Raw genomic sequence first — 22,246 nt, forward strand, 5'->3', positions numbered from 1 at the left:
TGAAAAAAAACAGAGGTGATACTGTTAAAGGATAAATGTCTTATTTTGGAGGTTAGTGATGGTGGTGGTTTTGGTTGTTTGAAACAGGGTCTCATGTATGTAGCTCAGGCTGGCTTCAAAATGACTATGTATTAGACAATGACCTTGAACTTCTGATCTTCTAACTTCCACTTCCTGAAAGCTGCGATTATAGGCCTGCGCTACCTTGTGTTTGTGCATTGCTGGGGGGAATGGAATCCAGGACTTCATGTATGCTGGAGAAGCATTCTACCAACTGAGCTACATCCCCATCCCCATCTTTGTTTTAGTATTCAAGTATATCTTCACCATTTGCCATAGATTTAAACTGTGCTATGCTTTTTTTTTTCTTTTTAAGTCATGTTTCTTCTTTTTTTTAATGTACTGACAAAAAAAATTTTTTTTATTACCTCTTTAAACTCAATTCCATGGTTTCCACTGGGGAATTAGTTCCAGAATCTTTTACAATAGCAAAATCTAAAGATATTGAAGTTCTTTTTATAAAACAGCATTGTATTTGCATATAATTTATAGCATGCCCTTTTATGTATTTTCTCCCTTTGAGATGAGGGTCCTCTTAGTAGTTCAGGTTGGCCATGAACTTTCCATCATCCTGCTTTAGCTTCTCACGTGCTACAGTTACAGGCACATCCCAGCATATGGAGTTCCTTATATACTATAAAGCATCTCTAGATTATCTATAATGCTCAATACAATATTATGCTCTGTTATAATGCAATGCTCTATTGCTTATGGAATAATGGCCAGGAAAAAAGTCTGATAATTGAATTTGGTAATTTTTTCCAAGAATATTTTTTAAAGATTTATTTTATGCGTTTGAGTGTTTTGCCCACATGTATGTGAGCTACATTCATGCCTTGTGCCCACAGAAACCAGAAAAAGGCACCAAATTCCCTATAACTGCAGTTACAGATAGTTATGAACCACTATGTGGGTGCTGGGAACCATCTGCAAGTGCTTTTAACCACTGAGCCATCTCTCCAGCCTCTTCATTTTTACCCAGTAGTTGGTTAAATCCTTAGATGTAGAGCTTACAGAGACAGAGTATCCCTGATCGATGTTCAGTGATGCAGGGCTGGAGGATTTTCATCCTTCTGACCAGAAAAGAATGGAGAGAAAAGCCAGGCATGGTGGCACATGCCTTTAGTCCAAGCACTTGGGAGGCAAAGGCAGGTGGATCTCTGTGAGCTCAAGGCCAGCCTGGACTACAGAGTGAGTTCCAGGCCAGCTAGGGCTACAGGGAGACCTCTCAAAAAGAAAAAAAAAAAATGGAGAGAAGTAAAGTAGATACCTAACTCATATTCTTTTCTTCTTAGATAAACTAAATAAAACTAAAACATACTTTTTTCTTAAAGAACACTTGAAATAAAATAAACATCACATGCTTCTTAATGCTATCTAGATCAATGTTTTGCTTAGTATCAGATTTGATATGATCCAAGAGTATGGGAAATATGCATCCATCTACTACGGTAGCATGGTAACACATGACTGTAATCCCAGCACTTGGAACGTCAAAGCAGGAGAATGAGGAGCTCAAACACAGCATCAGCTATGCAGTGAGTTCAAGGCTGACCTGAGCTATGTAAGACTCTGTCTCAAAAATAAAAAAGAATCACTAACCCTGAAAAAAAAAATCCTAGTGTGGTGAAGCATGCCTGTAATCCCAACATTTGAGAGGTAGAGGCAGAAAGATCACCCCAAGTTCAAGATCAGCCTTGTCTACATAATGAGTTCTAGGAGAGCCAAGGCTACATAGTGATACCTTATCTCAAAAACAAAATTTTTAAAAGGTATTGTTTTAAAAATAATGCTGATAAACAAAATAAGAAAAAAATAAACAAATTTAGTCTTAAATTACTTCATACAAAATCAAAACAGTCATAAAAAATTTGTTCACAAAGAAACTAACTCGTAAAGAACCTGTCTTAGAAAAGCAGGCCTTCAGTGAAAAGTTTCCCACATTTAATTGCTTCTATTCTTTTTTTTTTTGCAGTTATTTACTTTGTGTGTGTGTGTGTGTGTGTGTGTGTGTGTGTGTGTGTGGTATGTGTGTGTTCGATTCCCAGCACCCACATGGCAGCTACGGGTGTGTGTGTGTGGTGTGTGTTATGTGTGTGTGGTGTGTGTGTGTGGTGTATGTGTGTGTGTGTGGTGTGTGGTGTGTGTGGTGTGTGTGTGTGCGTGTGGTGTGTGTGTGTGTGTGTACCACTGCATGCATGTAAAGGACAGGGGACAATTGCATGAATCACTTCTTTCCTTCTACCATATGGGTTTCAGAGATCAACTCTCACGGAGTCAGATGTGGCCTCATGGTTTTCTGAAAAAATTGAGAACAGTTTTTTGTTTTGTTTTTTTTTCCCATCAAAATAACTACGATACAGAAGCAAAATCTGTAAAATCAAACATGCTTTCCCTACCCCCCCCACATACACGCAATTCAATGGGTTCCCTACAACTCAATGAAGGACTTTTGGAAAACATACCCCCAGCCAGTTCTGTCATTTAGAATAATCTGGGTAGAAAATTAAATTAAGGACTTGGGAAAATGGAAAAGATCTGAAAAAACAATCTTGTATTTAGGAAACTTAAAATATATCGTCTGAAGAGACAGAACTGAAAACAAATCAATAAAAAATTAGAGAATGATTATGTGGTATGGATGGTGACTATAAAAGCTGTTTGAAAGGGGGTTATTCTGGTCTCTTTAATCTCTAACTTCTAATGCAGAATTACTTTCGAGTAGGTTAAGTAAACACAAGCCCATACATCATGGTTTAAGAAGCAAGGGGCATGACCCATCTCCATCCAATAATATCTCCTAACACTCCCCTTTTGGTGCAGTTATCTGTGAGACCTCTAGGTCCTAACTTAACTCATGTGTGTAAATACTTTCCAGATGAGAGATGAAAGAAAACAGCACTACAGAGTGGTCAGTATCAAATCAGCCTTGACCATGACCACTCGCATCCCAAGTTCCAGAGCACAACTCTTGACCTCAGAGCTCAACCATCAGGACTGCATCTTACCTTTGCTTTGATCCATTGCCTGAAAATCCATATTCTTAGCCCTAGAACACAAGAATTTGTTTCCCCCTCAATATAGTCCTCCTTCTTAACATGCACCATTCTTCCCAGTTATTTCAGAGCCTCATGATCCCAAGCCAAAACTCCAGCAGTTATGGCTATGTCTCATGTTTAAAACTGTCTCTTCTTGATACTATCTGTCACTGACCTACAATTCTCCCTGGTGATTGGCAGGGCCTAAAAATGATCTGATGATGGCAATATGCTTAGCAGTGATGAGAAAAGTTGATTCGGGCAAGCTGACTTTCCTTTCTTTACCATTCTGCAAGATATCTTTTTAAGATGAGAGCAGTTCTCAGGTAAGAATATGGCCTCTGTCTCCCCTGCTACACAGCCACCACTCCTAACTGAACATGGCTTGGACTCCCTTCATTCTCTACCCCATTCCTACCAGCCTGTCTATTTTCAGGTAATGATCCTCTAGCACTCTAAGCACTCCCCTATCCCCAAAAACTACCATTAAAAATTGTTATTTTGAGGGGCTGGCGAGATGGCTCAGCGGTTGAGAGCACTGACTGCTCTTGCAGAGGACCCAGGTTCGATTCCCAGCACCCACATGGCAGCTACGAACCGTCCTTAACTCCAGTTCCAGGGGAATCCGATGGCATTTCATGACACAGGTGCATTCACATACATGCAAGCAATATACTCATACACATAAAATAAAAATAATAAACAAAATATTTTTAATTTAAAAAAATATTCTTTAGACAGTTTATAGAGCCTCCGCACTGCCTACTCAATGGGCATAGCCTTAGGGAAATACTTTCCAATAATTTTAGCATCTCAGACCTGAACTGGTATCTAGCTAAAAGCAAAAGCTAGTAGAAAGAGCTAAGTACAGAGATACTTCACAAAACACCTTTAGGCCACAGAATATAATATTATAACACAAAATGTATAAAGATTTAAGAGTCATTTAAGCTGAACATGGTGTCTCATGCCTTGAACTCCAGCACGCAGGAGGAAGAGGTGTATGTAGCCTGTTCTCTGTGAGTTCAAGGCCAGCCTACATTGCACGTTTTGGCCAAGGCCAGCTGGGGCTACAGGGAGACCCTGTCTCAGAAAGACCAAAATACAAGTATTTGTTATTTGAGACTATATATGGATCAACAGAGATTATATATGGATCAACATAAACTCTGACTCATAAAGTCAAGATTCCCAGAAGGCAAATGTATAATTCATTGAAATCTAAGAATCCTTAACTTTATTTTCTGTATCTCTTGATAAATTACATTATCTGAGCAATTTTCAAGTATTTGTACTATAGAATAATGTGGACTAAAGTAACAGAGTGATTAATAAAAAATGTAGTAGCCCAGTGTCAATGTCACTCTCACCATTCATTTTGTTTGCTAGCGTGAACCAGATACACATGTAGCCAAATTGACTATTAGAACGAGTTACAAAGCCAGTGAGATGGCTAAGCAGGTGGGTGCTTGTCTGACCTTATCACCTTAGCCTGACCACCTGAGTTGGACTCCTGAAACCACCAGGATCCACCCAGTGGAAGAGAGTACCTATTCCCATAAATTATCCTCTGACTGCCACACATGTGCCATAGCATGCACACACACACACACACACACACACACACACACACACAAAATGAATGAATGGAAAAAAATATAATTACAGAGAATTAGTTGTATAAAGTTTACCCTTAACAACAACAACAAAAATTCCAATACAATAAAAATTATTGTTTTGAATTGGGCATGGTGATGCACACCTGTAATCCTAGCACTCAAGAAGCTGAGGCCAGCCTGGGCTACATAGTGAGACTGGGTCCAAAAAAAAAAGAAAAATAAAAAAAATTGTATGTTTTATGTTTTACTTTATGATAGGATAAACAAAGTCACTTAAAAAGGATTATAACTATTTGGCCTAACTTCAGTATCATTCTTAAATGTTACCAAAAAAAAAATCCATTTTCATCAACTACATTAACATTTTCTGCCGATCAAGGTGAAACTTGTATGTAAAAATGGTATGTAAAAAGCAAATAGAAAGCATAATTTCATTTCATCCTCCCAAATGCCAAGCTAAGTGTTTCAGTAAAGCCAGCAGAGGGAGCACCAGCCATTGTTTTATTGTTGTTTTTTTTTTTTTTTTTGAATGCCTAGCCTATCTTAAAAAATGAGAGACTTGGTGCTGAATTTTCAGTTTCTTTATTGAGATTGACAAAATTCTTAGAAATTACAAATATCAACTATCATTTGCCACTGGTAAATTGTCTCTGTACTTGTTTTTTTCTAAATCAGTAATGTTTATTAATGTTTTAATTAAGAAAGTAACATGGGGCTGGAGAGATGGCTCAGTGGTTAACACTAACTGCTCTTGCAGAGGACCCGGGTTCGATTCCCAGCACCCATATGGCAGTGGCAGCTATGAACCATCCTTAACTCTAATTCCAGGGGAATCTGAAGCCCTCTTCTGACCTCCACGGCATTGCACGACACAGGTGCACTCACATACATGCAGGCACTACACTCATACACGTAAAATAAAAAAATTCAAAAAAAAAAGTAACATATAGCTGGTGTACAAGTGAAACATTTTTTTAAAGTTTAAAAAGTTAACAATTTTCTCTTTTGATTTATATTATGAACAGACTGGTATGTACCTGGTATCTTTTTAATAAAAATTAGTTCATATACATATGTGAATCTTTCCCTATACAGAGGGTCTTTACGTGCTTGTTTGTAATCCATGAATATACAATGTGTTCAGTAGAAAAGACGAAATAAACACAATGCTAGGTCATATAATAACTTTGTATATACAGACATCAAAAACACATAACAGAAATAATATCACCACCTTCTACATAAAAACTTCAGACATATACAATGAGTGTATAGATTTTTTTTTTTTTTTTGGTTTTTTTGGGAAAAAATCCCCCTGTGGCCCCAGCTGGCCTGGAACTCACTATGTAGACCAGGCTGGCCTTCAACTCACAGAGATCCACCTGCCTCTGCCTCCCAGCTTGGATAAAAGGTGTGCGACACCACACCTGGCTTCCAGTGTGTAGATCTTGAATAACAGATACGCAAACCCAAATGTGCAGTCTCCTTAAAATGTAACGAGGAAGACTGAGTGAATTTCTTTCTCATTCACAATTGATATTATTATTATTAATATCTTCATAAAATAAAATAACAAGGGCTGGAGAGATGGCTCAACGGTAAAGAGCACTGGCTGTACTTGCAGAGGACTGGGTTCGATTCCCAGCGCCTACATGGCAGCTGACAACTGTTTGTAACTCCAACTCTAGGGTATCTGATGCCCTCTTCTGACCTCCTCGGGCATTACACAACACAGGTACACTTACACACATGCAGGCAATACACTCATACACATAAAATAAAAATAATAAAAACTTTAAAATTATAACAATGATAAAACCAAACTTCTCAGTTTTTAAAAAGAGAAATTAAAAATATGTTCTTTGAATTTTACAATGTTTTTTAAGTTCTCATTCAAGTGAATGATCTCTTTCCCCCTCACAGGTACACTGCACCTATTTGGATTATTTAACTAGAAGAAGAAAAAGAATGTGGTGACAGAGGTGACACTACTTCCCCTGCAATGGAAGAGTCCTTTAATTTCTCTATGGAGTCCAGCCCCCATCCAATATCACCCTTATGCAAAGAACCTCTTCTAAATACATGTTCCTAGGACCCAGAGACCTTTCAAAGCCCAGAGACCCATCTAGCCAGTTGGTAGCTACCTCTGTGGGTTCATCTTTCTCAGTCCATGAATTTGCTGAGGCCTCCATAGCTTTCACTATGACTCCTCATGCAGTCCCATCACCCCACTGTTCTCTATCCACGCACAGGCACCTGGGACACAGTCCACTAGACGTGCTCTTCACCATTGCCAATTTCTATTCACTTTGATCCCATAGCACAGCAGTTTCCCACATAGAAAAGAAGGAAAGATTTCAGGAAGGGTGGGAATGAAGGAGGGAGGCAGGAAGAGGGGGAGGGAATGCAAAAACTTGCAAGGGTAGGAGAAGGGGAAGGCCTTACAGGAATATAAAGAATTATTTATTTGGGGTGGGTAAGGAGTAATTAGTCAGCTGAGGCTTCCTTCCCATCTCCTAAGAACAGAAAAAGGTTTGTTTTATCTGTCATTTGTTGTGGCTATTGTTATTTGTATTTTATTTTGTTTTCTCTGCTAAGGGCTTTCAACATTTAGAAAATCTTCCAGTGACCACACTCTGTGATAAAATAAGAGAACACAGCATCATGATCCTCATTCTGCATGAGGAAAACAGAAACAGGAGGTCAAAAGCCTGGCTCAGTGTCAGGAAAGGCAGTTGCAGAGCCAGGATAAGACCCAGGGTTCTTGACTCCAGCCCTTTACTTTATCCACAAAGTCAACACAAGCAGTCTAGATTTGTTATCTCGCCCCCTTCTGTCTCAAAGGCTGAGTGACAAAGAGTGCTTAGTGAGATACTGAGTGTAAGTGACAGCACAGGAAGTCCACTCTCAGGGCAAGCTGTGAGAGTGGCAGCTCAACAGACCAGAAAGCAAGTCTGTACAGAATTCTTTCAGGCTTCACTCCCTGTCTTCCCCTAACCGTGACCCAGAGTCCACAGACACCCAAAGGAGTAGCTGCCGCAGGGCATCAGCAGGTTTGGAATCCACTGAACCCATCAATTTCTGAGCATCTCTTAGCAAAAGGAAAGGCTGAAACTCATTCTTCAGGAGTTAGATCATCTACACAACTGGTACCTTGCATTTCTAAAATATCTTATATGATAATTCACAGGTAATTCACAACATTACTTATGAACTGTGTGCAGAGGCTGCAAACGTTCAAGGACTCCTCCTGTCTGACGTAGTCCTAACCTCAGTCAATTCAGCTCTTTGAAACAAGTTAATACAGTTCTCAAAGGAATTCCATCTAGTCACGTATCGCATGTTTGAAGCTTAAAATGTTGAAAGTGAAGAAAAGTTGCATCCAAACAGGTTCAGTATGAACACTGACCATATATGGAAGAAATATTTATATGGAAACCACACCACTGCTGAATTCACTGTAGTAACAGCCAAGACATTGTATGTGTACAAAGTGCTCTCATCCAACTGTGCAGCACAAACAGGAATTTTATTTGTGCTACTACAGCATTGTCCTTCACTGCAAACTGAATTTCACTATCTTCCTGGAAACATACCTTTCATTAGAATTATCTCATTACAGTGGATAATCTCTAACAAAATGGCAAAGAAAAACAAATTTATCAGTGCTAGGACAATAACCAAAGTATAATTTATCATTTCTCGTTGACTACTAAACTAAGACCAACAATACTTTCTAAAAAAAATAGCTAGTGATCAAAAATGTTGTAAAAAGAGATGTTTTATATAACCCTAGAATTAATTTTAAGGTTATGTTTAAAATTGAGTGAAATATAGTATATGAAAATCCAGACGATCCTAAAATGTTTCTTTCTTAGCCTTTAATGTCAAGCTGTGAAAATCTAATCTCTAAAAAAGTACACTGATTTATTATAGAATAATTTCCTCTGTGAGTTCCCTCTGTGAGGAATCTCTGAGTTCAAGGCCAGCCTGGTCTCCATAGCGAATCCAGGACAGCTGGGGCTACATGAAGACCCTGTCTCAAAAAGGCCAAAAAAAAAAAAAATTTCTATAATAGTTTATAGACATTCTATAACATTTTCATTAAAAGTAGATTCCTGATCTAAATATTAGGCATTAGTAAAATGAAGGAATATGTAATCACCACTGAAAAGAACTGTTTATATCCTATATCCCTACAGATATTTAATCTCCGGTAAAGAAATCAGAGATTGGCAAATCTTATGGGGGGGGGTGTTTGGTTGGTGGTGGTGGTGGTGGTGGTGGTGTGTGGGGTGTTTTGTGTAAATGTACCTAAAAAGGAAAACAGACCCAAGGACGGGAACAGAGAGTCCAAAGAGTCGGAAACACTGCAAATTGTCCTCTCTGAAGAGCAGGGGTCACTTCTGTGGTGGTGTGTGCTCTAGTTCCCAGTCAAGAAACTGAAGAAAAGAGCTGTGTCAATCAGAACCCCAAACCTTAAGGTTATCAGGAAACAAATGTGTGGAGCTGCAGATCCAAACCCAGAACCCAAACTTCTGCAAATTTAACCTGTAAAATCAGCTGAGCATTTAACCTGTTCTTTAAAAATTACACAACAGTCTAAGGGTAGTATAATAAACTCCTGCTCCTGGATTAACAAGCAGGGCAAGACAGATAAGGGGCACTGGTTGCAGCAAACCGATTGCCAAACAAGAAGTTTAAATTAAAAAAAAAAAAAAAACTGATGAAAGCCTAGCATTAAAAAGAGAAGTGTTTAACTGTTAAATCATCCAAATTACTTTGCCAAATTTTGACATGCTTCGTTTCCTGTAGGAAAAAAAAAAAACAAAAACACAACTCCCTGTTTCTTTTTTTTTCTTTTGACTTTGAAAAAAAAAGTGAGGAAAAATAACCAGCTGTTCCTTGTATAGTTCAGGAAACAAGTTTGATTTATTACTTTAAGGTTATTTTTGAATGAGCTGCTTGTGGCAGCCAGAGCGCAGAAGTCACTGAGGCCTGTCCACTTGAAGGACTCAAACTGTTTCCTGAACAGCCCTTCACTCCTCACCTCCGACGGCTATTATTGACAACGTGTGACTGGGGCCTTCCAGGATTTTAAAACAGCAGGGGTCCCGGCCGAACAATCGGCCTGTCAATTACCTTTTCCCTGGTTGTGAAAGAGCGGCCCAGGACAATGCAACTTCTCAGCGGGGCGCTGTGCGGCTGGGAGTTTGTAACCTACTCTTGCACAGCTCAGCATTGAAAACCCACTAAATGGTTGGTGCCTTCACTTTTGTCTGTGTGTGTCAGTACGAACCAGAATTGCTGCAAGGTGTAGGTGTCCCCATGGACGGGTTTTTAAGTTCTCGCTAGGGCAAAACAGATTCTGAACATTGTTACCTCGGAGCTCCGTGGAAGTTTTCTTTTTCTGAGATCCATACAAACACAAAGCGCCCCCGGGCTCCCAAACCCCTTCTGTCCGTTTGTCCTGCCAAAGCGCCCAGGCCTCTCTACCTATATTGTGGCTTTAAAAACTTCCTGTAGGCATTGATGACTTGCGGTGAGGACTGTCCATCATCCCGCCCCTTTGTCTGGCAGTCACTTCCATTCGAATTTGACTGACTGAGGCAGCCTGAGTTATTTGTAAAGAACAACAAGGCTTTTCATTCATAATTTTAGTAAGGGGACAGGGTGCTAATGACTGAGCTTGAATAACTAGGCAATGTGGTATTCAAGGCAGGAAGAAGAGCCACCCGCTGCCAATGGAGGAAGGAGAGGATGTGGGGGAAAGTGCCTGGGTAAAAAGCCTATGACTGGAGGATCACTCAAGTATACAAACACAAACCGAGTTTTTAAAAGGTGAGACCCTCGAAAAAATGGACGCAAGGAGGGCGGGGGCCTCTAACAGGATTCCATCTACTTTGGGGTTAAGTTACTCTCCCAAGTGCACAGAATCAGAAAGCTCATAAGCGACTATAGAGAAAGTAAATCTTTTCTAACGCTGCTGGTTCTTCAGGGGAAAAAAAGCAAAAAAAGAGGAAGATTTGTTTTGGGTGACTTTCATTTGGACAAACAGGGTTGTCTTTAGGGGGGCCTCAGCTTGACAACCAAGTCTGGGTTCTGAGGAGCTTACATCTGGGGTCTATAGCCAACTTTGGGTGCCTGCAGTGCAAACACGATATATGATGACCCCCAATATGTCATCCTACCAAGGAACAGAATTTGCCAAAATGTAAATTTCTGTTGGTTATGGAATTTATTTTTACTGTTGAAATAGTAAGATGAAAGTTTGGATTTTTTAAATTAAGAAATTGAAGTTGTCAGGGTGGAATGTCACTCCATGTAGCCTAGTACGCAAAAGGCCCTGGGTTCAATTCCCAGCATCACCACCTCCTCCACCCCAACCAGGAAAAGAAAGAAATCAAAGTTATATATACAGACATTTACATAGCCTCATAGAAAATAATCCAAAATCAAAGTAGGCATTTTAATCTTTTGTGAATTAGTAGATTAACAGGACATGCTTTTTTAGTAATCAATGGAATTGCATAAAATGCCAATTTTGATAATGTCTAGCAGGAATATTTTTTTCCAGCAGTGGAACTCTGATCTATGCTTAATTTATAAGACTGATATTCTTAAGAACCATTTAGGGCTACTGATGCTCAAGGTTATAGCTTAGATTGTGAGTTGGATGTCCAATTTCTTAGGTCATAAACTGACCCCAAAAAGCATTCATTAAAACAGGACCCTGTGTGGTTAAGGCCCACCCATTTCATTCCTTTTGGAGACAGGCTCTGATTATCTATTGCACCACAGCCTCAAGCATAGATCCTCCTGCTTCAGCTTCCCAAGAGCTGGGATAGGCAGGGAAGGCCTCCACACTCAGGTTTCCATTTCATTCTCACAACCATCCTGCTTTGATTAGTAAGAAAACGAGTATGCAGACAATCTGATACTTCTCTTTTTTTTTTTTTTTTTTTTTTTTGCTTGTTTTGTTTATTTGTTGTTTTCTGAAACAGGGTCCCAAGTAGCCCAGTCTGGCCTCAACTCGCTGTATAATTTAGGATGACCTTGAACTCCTATTTCTCCTGTCTCCTACGTTCCAAGTGTTGGTATTACAGAAGGAGAGGCACACCACACCTGGCTTTTCTAGTACTTTCTATCCATTTCTACTTCAATACTCAACAAAGACTTAAGTGTGTGAGCACATTCCTGGAGAGTACTAAAACTAATCCAAAGTAAGTCTTGAATGCCATGTTTAATTAATTAATTAATTAATTAATTAATGATTAATTAATTAAAATGTACATGCCAAGCATGGACATAAATGAAAATAAATTTTGATGGGTCTTGTTTATCTTGTCTTCCTGTACCTCCTGACATCCCTAGGTTTTTGAGAGCAGATTAAATAACTTTCCCCAAGGCTTTTAGTTCAAATTGGTTGACAACTTAATCATATCCTGGAGATTTTATGCTCAAAGCCAGGTTAGACCTGGCATCCTGTTCCATTCTATAGCTCCTTGGAACTTGAGGCTTAGGCTGTAATCCCATGAATGACAGCCTCCATGACTGGCCCAGCACAGGCCAAATCCTGAAGTTAAGGATGGTTACTTTGGGTGTCTTTTCAGACTTCCTGGAAACTGCCTCTATGTGCTCAGATAATGGTAAATACTCATAACTGGATCTTGGGTAGTGTTGGCAGGGTTGCTTCACACCAATGTCTGTGTTACAAATACGCACAATGGCTAATTTTCCAGCCTAAAGACAACAGAAGGCATAAGAATAATCTTGCAATGGGGTGTGAACCTAGTCCAGCACTCACCTCCACATGTCCATACTTTGATGTCTCCCCTATTTTCTATTCTTTTTCAGTGAGCTATGGATCCTTACTATGATTTCAAATTAAAACAATATAATACAATAATGGCTTTCATTTACTAAAGAGTTATTACAAGTCAGACCTCCTCTACAGCTGTGCATGCACTAATTTTTTAAGCCTTACTAGGATACTCTGATATTGAAAATATTTTTATTTCCACATTACAAGTTTAGAAATAGAAGCACTAGCAAGTTAAATAATTTATGCAGAGCCCCTCCCATATTAACTTAAATCAAATTTATATTGTCTTGAATAAAGCTCCATTCATACCTCTATTGTGTTACACAGATACATATCACATATTAAAAACCACCTCTGTAGAGATGAGGTAAGAATATGTGTCAGAGGATATAACACAGCTGCTGCTAGTTTTTAAGAAATATTCTCCCCTGTTCTGGCTTTTTTCTAGTTCCCTGACTAGAACTTGTAATGCTAATTACTCTTGCCTTTACTTCTCCTTCACATCTCCTATTCACCAATCAAGGATTTTCTTTTTCCAGTAGAGATAAGAGTTATGCAATTTGGGAGTGTTTTAGATAGACCCACTGAAGGGGTACTCCAATTACCTCACCCTGCGTCCCTTTTCAGCATGGAAGAAGTCAGAGTGGTCTGTATCCCTATTCCCTATTGGCAATTTGGGTAACCCCTTCAGAGGATGGGGTGATAAGAATAGGAGGTAGGAATTGGCTAGGCAGTTAGGGTAAAAAGACCCCAAAGAAAAGTAGCCAGTTTCTTGGCTAAAACTCACAATGTCTTTGGGCCTCTTAACAACATACTCCGTTCCAAAGGCCAAAAATATTGAAAGCATTTGGGAGTTTTTATCTAATCCTTAAAAGATGTAGGGTTACCTCTTCAGAGGGGGAATGTTAGAGTAGCCAAAAGCCCCATCAAAAAGAAGAAGAAGAAGGAGGAGGAGGGGGAGGAGGAGGAGGAGGAGGAGGAGACAGAGTACATGAGGTTATCAGAAAAAAGTGATGGGGAGATATGGGAAGAGTTGGGGGGGTGGGCATGGATTTAATCAAAACACCTTATACGAATGTATGAAATTCTCAATAAATTATTTTTTTAAAAAAAAGAAAAATATTCTCAGTGATGTGGTGTTTTGTTTGCTTATTTGTTTCTCTGGGTTGGTTTGTTCTGTTTTGATGTTTTTGGTTAGTTGGCTGATCTTTTCGGCAGTACTGGGGACCTAGGGCCTCCTGCAAAGTAAGCTAGTGCTGTACTGCTAAGCTATATGCCCAACCTAAAAGAATATTCTGAATAACCTAAATATCTCAATAAATAAAGTACCAGTAAATGTGCAGCCACTTTTTTGACTTCATTTCAAATATTCTTATATGCTGTTTTCTGATTTCTCTTAATTTTATGTCAAAGGATAAAACACAGTAATGAGACATTCTTATACTAAGGAACTATCTGTTGTTTATCTGAAATGTAAATCTGAGTGTCCTGTTTTTGTTAACTCTAGAAACTGCAGATGAAACCAAGGATCCGGACTGTCATTGAATAAATCAAAATTTCACACAAAACTGACTTTTCGCCATCTCTCACCATCCAAACATTCATCTATCATACATCACACACCAGATAAGCAACACATTTATTATCTCTACCAGCCAAATTCCCAAATAGTTCGATTCTTTAAAAAAAATTAGTCATATCTTTAAATTTTATAGCATGCACGAATTCCATGAGTTTATATGCTACTTCAACAGACCTTAGATAATGCCATATTCTTATGTTTGATAAACCATACAAATGGTAGATGAGAAATATATTTCTGTAAATCTTAGAAAAAATAAGTCATCTAATTATCCATAATATTAACTTAATATTTTATGGCTTTGTACCTTGCAATCATGCTTTCTTCTAAAATCAATCTGTGCATTTAGCTTTAGTGTCAACTTGACATAACTGGGTTGAGGGAGCCTCAACTGGGGAATTGCCTTCATTGGACTGGCCTATGGCCAGGTCCATGGGGAATCTTCTTGATTATTGAGTGATGTGGGAGGGCCCAGTCCACTGTGGGTGGTGCCACCCCTGGACAGGTGGGCCTGTGTTGCATAAGAAAGCAGGCTGAACAAGGACCAGGGGAGCAAGCCAGTAAGCAGTATTCCTCCATGGCCTGTGCTTCGGCTTCTGCCTCTAGGTTCCTGCCCTGAGTTCCTACCTTGGGCTCCCTGATGAACTGTAACCTGGGAGATGTAAGCCGAGTAAACCTTTTCCTCCCCAAGTTGATATTGGTCAGAGTGCTTTGTCACAGCAATTGAGAAACAAACTAGGATACAATCATTTCTAAATTTTAATTATCCAGTTATATTCAAAATGGCATAAATAAGAGTAACTATATCTCCATATGTCCTTAACAAGTCTAGTTTTAGAAATTAAAGTATATCAATAGCTACTGAGTTTCAGTGACTATTGATAAAGTAAGTATTCATAATATTTTAAAAACAACATTAATAACTCTTCATATTATTCTATCTCATATAACTTACAAAATTTAGGGATTTTGTATTTAATAGGAGATCTGATACTAGATTTCTTACTATGCCAGGGATTGGCTATTAAAGAAACTGCTAACTCCAGAAGCAGTCTACAAAAGCAGACATTTCTCTTCTATTAATAAGAACGGGACTCTTCAAAGTAAGCAATGATCCTGGGTGATCACATTAGACACCCCGACCCCCCACCTTGGAGCATACTGGCTTTTTCACCTCTCTATTTATACATAAGATGAGGTATCCATCTGAAGTTATTTCACCTTCATTGCCTTACCTTCTTGTGCTGGATACCTTTAGTTGTCAACTTAACACAGCTGGGAGAGGGACCTTCAGTTTCAGAATTGCCTCCATTGGACAGGCCTGTGGCCATGTCTGTGGGACATTTTCTTAATTGTTGAGTGATGTGAGAGGGCCAAGCCCACTGTGGGCAGTGCCACCCCTGGGCAGGTTGTTCTATATTGTATAAGAAAGCAAACTGGGATGGGCTAGGGTAGCAAGCCAGTAAGCAGTGTTCTTCCAAGGCCTGTGCTCCAGCTCTTGCCTCCACGATCCTGCCCTGAGTTCCTAACTTGGGCTCCCTCAATGATGAACTGTGACCTGAGAGATGTAAGCTAAATGAACCCTTCCCTTCCACTCCTGCCCCCCCCCAAAAGAATTACACTAGGACAAGGAAAGGAAAGACCTACCATGCTCATGGATTGGTAAAATCGATGTTGTAAAAATGACCAACCTACCAAAAGCAATTTATAGATTCAATGCAATGCCAATCAAAATACCCATGACATTCTTCACAGAGCTTGAAAAATATCATACTAAATTCATATTGAATCACAAGAGATCCTGGACAGCCAAATCAATATTGGCCAAAGATCCACCACTGGGGGATCACCATACCAGATCTCATATTATATTACAGAGCTGTAGTCATAAAAACAGCATGGTACTGGCACAAAAACAGACATGTAGATCAATGGAACACAATAGAAGTCCCAAACATGAGTACATGCAATTTCAGCCACCTGATATTCAACAAAGGTGCCAAAAATACACAGTGGAAGAAAGATAGCATCATCAACAGACGGTGCTGGCAAAATTGAATATCCACTTGCAGAAGAATGAAATTGGACGCTTATCTTTCACACTGCACAAAAATCAACTCCAAATGCATCAAAGACCTCAAACCTGAAACTCAGAATCTGCTAGAAGAAAACAAAAGCAGTACCCTCCAAGATACAGGCATAGGAAAGGACTTTCTAAATCAGACACCTGCTGCTCAGGCATTGAGGTCAACAATCAATAAGTCGGACTTCATTAAACTACAAAGCTTCTGTACAGCAAAAGAAACAGCCAAGGAAGGGGAGAGGAAACCCACTGAGTGGGTGAAAATCTACCAGCTACACATCAAACAGAGGATTAATATCCAGAATATACAAAGAATTCAAAAATCAAAGCAATAAGAAAATAAATGACCCAATAAAAAGATGGACTATAGACCTAAACAGAAAGTTCTCAAACAAAGAAATAAAGGTGGCTAAGAAGCACCTTAAAAAGTGCTCAACAGCTGGGCATAGTGGCATATGCCTTTAGTCTCAGCACTTGGGAGGCAGAGGCAGGCAGATCTCTGTGAGTTCAAGGCCAGCTTGGTCTACATAGTGAGTTCCAGGACAGCTGGGGCTACAGGGAGACCTTGTCTCAAAAACCAAACAAACAAAAAGTGCTCAACATCCTTAGTAATTAGAGAAATGCAGATTAAAAAACCACTTTAAGATTCTATTTTACCCCAGTCAGACTGGCTAAGATCAAGAGAACAAAAGACTCCAAATGCTGGTGAGGATGTGGAGAAAGAGGAACACTCATTCACTGCTGGTGGGAATGCAAACTCATACAACCACTATGGAAAGCAGTGTGGAGAACCCTCAAAAAACTATAAATGAACCTACCATAGGATCCAGTGATACCACTCTTTAGCATATACCCAAATGACTCATCATACTGTAGAGATACCTATACATCCATGTTTGTTGCTATCTTCACAATAGCTACGAAATGGAAACAACCTAAATGTCTCTCAACTGAGGAATAAATAATGAAAATGTGGCCACATTTGCCCAATGGAGTTCTACTGAGCAGTAAGAAAAGATGAAATCATAAAATTTGCAGACAAATGGATAGAACTAGAGAGTATTATACTAAGTGAATTAACACAAATGCAGAAAAGCAAGAGACGTATGTTCTCCTTCACCTGGGAATCGTAGTACCAATCCCTTATATGTAAGTATATAAATTCTGATGTAACATCAGGAGTCAGGAAAATGGAAAGGACACATGGAGGCAAAGGAAAAGAAAGAAACTGAGAGGGGTATAGTAGGGAACAGATGTTACAGGAAAGGGAGGTGGAGAAAGTAGGAGTGTTCAACAGGGAGGAGAGGAGGGAGGGATATGCAAGGGGCCAAGCTGGCAGGGTGAGGGGTGGGAGGGCTGGAGAGAGGGCGTGGTGGGAAGCAGGTGTTATTGTGGGGAGGATGGGGATAATGGGGGGTGCTGAAACTGGGGAGGAAGGAAGAAGACTCTTCTTGGGAGATTGGGGGTCTAAGAAACCTAGAGGGAAATGTGATGCCCTTGAAACCCCATGAGAAATGCACATATAGTGTCTGAACATTAGGGCATATGTACACCTGGGAGCTGCTTGGCAAGGAACACAATGCCAGTCAGAAGAGACCTCCCTTTGAGTGGTTGATAAAAGTGGTCCAGGAGACCCCCAAAATAACACAGGTTACTGCCAAACCTATTGGTTTATCTCTCAGGACTAGTAGATAAGACCCTACTGCTGAAGACAGGACGTACTTGGGATACAAGACTTGAAGGAATGGAACAGGAATTGAACTTGGAAGCCTTCTAACCAAAGTTTAGCTATCATAATGCTAGATGATAATATGCAAACTGCCAAGGGATAAAAACAATCAATGGTTCACCCTAGTCCTAAAACCTAATAACCATAAAGACCTCTATTGGCAGTAATGGCATTGTTATCTTGGGGGCAATCAACAGCTATCTAATTGGACTTAAAGCCTCCTCAATGGGAGTGAACTCATGGGTAGCATGTGTCAAATACACATGACAGGAGAGGATCTAGATCCTAGAGAAAACCCTCTCTTTCATATCTCTAGGTAAATGAAATTTCTTACTATATGCTAAATATGGATCCTTATATTTACAGACAAGGAAACTGTACATCAATGATCAAAGACATTTCTTTTTGAAACAGATAGAGGCTACTGCAGAATTGCACAATTTGTCAGACATAGAGAATATACATCTGAGAGATGCCCAGTACCAGGTGACACATCTACAATTGAACCTCTACAACTAAGGATCATAGAGAGTTGTTTCCCTCAACTCTCACCAGTAAATCTTCCTTATACAACAGAGTACAATGCACGCAGAAGGCCACAACTGTCTAAGTTTTAAAGAATAAGAAACTGCAGAGTGTGTATCCCTGGATAGGACTCCTATATTGAACCTCACCACCCACGGGCTCAGGGACCATTGTGGAAGAGAGGACAGAAAGATTGTAAGAGCCAGGGCTGGTTCACGAACACAGGGAAGCAGAGGTTTTCAGAGCATGTGAAGTTGTACTAATGGTTGCATGGAGCACCGGTCCCATGCCAACTGAAACAAGGGCCTAGAGGGGAGGAGAGAAATGGGCGGCAGGCCAGCACTAGACTGTACTATTGGAAACTGATTGCTACTGGGTGAGGGAGAGTATGCCTTACATATGATCTCTAGTTGGACTGACTAGACTCTAGTGGATGAATTTACACTGAAGGACATCTGGGTACAAATGCTTGACTGGATAGGACTTACCATGTATGGTGGAATACATGAGGTCCAGTGGGGTGATGGGGTAAGCATCGATCGGAGAGAGGGTGTGAATTTAAGAACTGTTGCATGAAAATACAAAAGCTCAATAATTTTTTAAAAATTACATTTACTTATTTGTATGCATGACTATGTATGGGGGGGTGTGCATGTGGAGGTCAGAGGACAACTTGTGGGAGTCAGGTCTCTCCTTCCACCTTGCTGGTCTGTTGGATGAATTCAGGTCATCAGGCTTGTGACAAGCACCTTCATTCACTGAGCCATCTCACCAGCACCAATTACTTTCATTCTAAATGCTAAATGTTAACTGACAAAAATACTAGAAGGGCCAATATATTAATGAGTCTGGATGCTAGAAAACTTTCTAAACACACAAATACGGCTGGGAACCATAAATGAAAAGATGGATACGCAAGAGTTTACATTAAAAACTGAGAGCTTCTTGTATTGATATTGTGGTTTGAATGAGAAATGTACGCATAGGTACAATGTACACAAGTTCACACAGGGTCCCCAGTTGGTGGTGCTGTTTAGGAAGTCATGAAATCTTTAGGGGGCAGAGTCTTGCTGGAGGAAGCAGGTCATTAGGGATGGGCTTTGAGAGTCAATAACTTTGTCCCACTCCTGGTTCTTTCTCTGACACCTGAGTGTGGATGAAAGTGTAACCAGCCAGCTTTCAGCACTGGAAGTCTGCTGCCATGCCTCACCAGCCATTATGGACTCTTCCTCTGAAGAGTAAACTGAAATAAACTCTTCCTTCTACACGTTGCTTTGTCATGGTATTTTAATCACAACAGCATAAAAGTAACTGGTACATATGGCAAAACACAAAACAAAACAATACAGAAAGTCTGAAAGGTACCTAGGATTTTACCATTTAACATAGACCCCAAATTTTTTCAGTGAGATACCTTGTCTCAAGGGAAAGGAGCAGAGAGTAGCAGGTAGGGCACCCAATATCCTCTGGCCTCTGTGCATGCACATGTACATGCAAGCACACCAACACATAGACACACACACACACACACACACACACACACACACAAAAAATTTGGCATACTCAATATTGAACAGTGTTAGAGGAAACGGGCAAATACGCAAATATCTATAAACATGCAGATCATAGCATTTTGCATTCTAATCAAAGAATCCGTTCCAAATATATCTATAATCTAATGACCAGCAATGTAGAATTTTTAAAGTAAATGTAAAAATATTAACCATGAGTGGAATTTTTGTTTTTATAATAATTTTTTGTTGTTTTTGGTCTTTTTGAAGCAGGGGCTCCCTGTAGCCCCAGCTGTTCTGGAACTCACTCTGTAGACCAGGCTGGCCTTGAAATCACAGAGATCCACCTGCTTCTGCCTCCCAAGTGCTGGGACCACAGGCGTGCGCCACCACCCCCAGCTTGTTTTTATAATAATTTTAATGATTGTTTTTCCTACAATGATATATAATTTAGAAAATAAATAAACCCATTTATTCTTCAGGGGATGCCTGCCGGTGGTAGGGGAAAAAGTAGTACAAGGTCAAAGATCACTGGATAATTCTGGAACATAAAGTGCTGGGATTAAAGGCATGCACCACCATACCCAGCTTTGTAGTAGGGTGTGGGAAGCGAGCGCCCCCGAGTCAGCCAAAAGATGGTGCCTTGGTTGGCTGCCACGCCTCGTGACTCCAACCCTTGGCTGGCTGCCAAGCCTCATGACCCTCACTTGTTTACTCCAACTCTTGGCTAGCTGCCAAGCCTCGTGACCATCACTTGTTTACTCCAACCGGTGCAAGCGAATGAGCCCGATCATGTGCTGCCTGCCTGATCAGAGACATCATCGAGCATGATCCTGCTATGTGGCCCAATAAGCTGCCTCTCTGCCTGCCTGGTGCGTGTGTATGTGTGACCTGATTGGTCCTGGCTGGGGGGAGGGCTGTCGGGAACTATATAAATGGGGACTGAAGTGCGTAATAAAAAAAAGAAGAAGCTTGAACCTCACCTTGGTGTCTGTGTCGTCTCTCCTGGACTCTGCTGGATGGAGTCTTGGGTCACGGCATTTATGCATATGAAAACATGAGTGATAACGATCTTAAGAAGTCGGAGAGAAGTTTCTACACGGTGGAACGGATGTGAAAGTTCCCTAAGAGAAGGGATGGAGAGAAGTTTCCACAAGGTGGAACGGATGTGAAAGATCCCTAAGAGGAGGGACGGAGAGCTAGGCCCACTTAACCATGGGTGCCGGTGGATCGAAAACAAAAGTGCATATTGCGCTGGTACAATTGTTGAAAAGGAGTGGGATTAAGTTAAAAGCAGAAATAGTTGAAAAATTCTTAGATACAATTGTTAGAGAGACTCCTTGGTTCTTGGAAGATGGGTATGTAAGCTCTACCTCTTGGGAGCAACTAGGGAGTGTTAGGTTTCCAAACAGCAGCTCCCCCGCTCCCCAACAGGGACCTCACCTTGACCTTTGGAGTCAAAGAAAACAAACTCTGTTGAGAAGCAGCCTGCCTCTCCTCTGATCTCCAAAGATAGAATAAGCAGATTCTACCTGATAACCAGAGATCTTAGAAGCTGTTTTTCTCTCATCTTAAGAGGGAAAAAGTAAACACTTCCACACCCTAATCCTACCTGCTTCCCCCTCCCTGATTCCACACCCTAAAGCCCCCATATGTAAAGTCCCAGCTCACAACCCGTGGACATCTTTCCTGAACATCTTTCCTTCCCTGACATCCTTCCCTTCCTTCCCTTCCCCCTTCCCCCTTCCCCCTTCCCTTCCCTTCTCTTCCCTTCCATCTTTCCCTTCGTGGACATCTTTCCCTTCCCGAGGGAAAGGTGCCCCTTGCGAAATAAATCTCTGTCCCACTGAGGATTCCATCTGAGCCTCCGTGCCTCATCCATCCGCTCAAACTTTCGGACTCGCTTGTCGTTACTGGCCTCTGTGAACACCACTAATTCGACATTAAGGTACACTTCCACCCTCTATCTCTCTCCCCTCTCCCATTCCTTTCAACTCTCTCTCTCCCTCTCTCTCCCCTTTCCCCTTCACTACTCTCTGGAGTTCTCTTTTCATCTCCTTTCCAATCAAATTCGGTCACTCCCGGGCCTCACTCATGGCCACTGGACAACACTGGTTTTTGCGACCGTTGAACAGCCTGGCACAGTTACTGTGTCTGTCCATGCCCACCTGGGAGTCAGACCTGCCTCCCCGTCGCACTCAAATCCTTTTCCTTACCTCAGCTCCCTTCCCTTCCTCACTCCTGCCATTTTTTGCCTTCCTCCAACCTCTCACC

The sequence above is a fragment of the Nannospalax galili genome, unplaced genomic scaffold, assembly GCF_000622305.1.
Source record: "Nannospalax galili isolate Female #2095 unplaced genomic scaffold, S.galili_v1.0 scaffold140, whole genome shotgun sequence".
Taxonomy (NCBI): Eukaryota; Metazoa; Chordata; class Mammalia; order Rodentia; family Spalacidae; genus Nannospalax; species Nannospalax galili.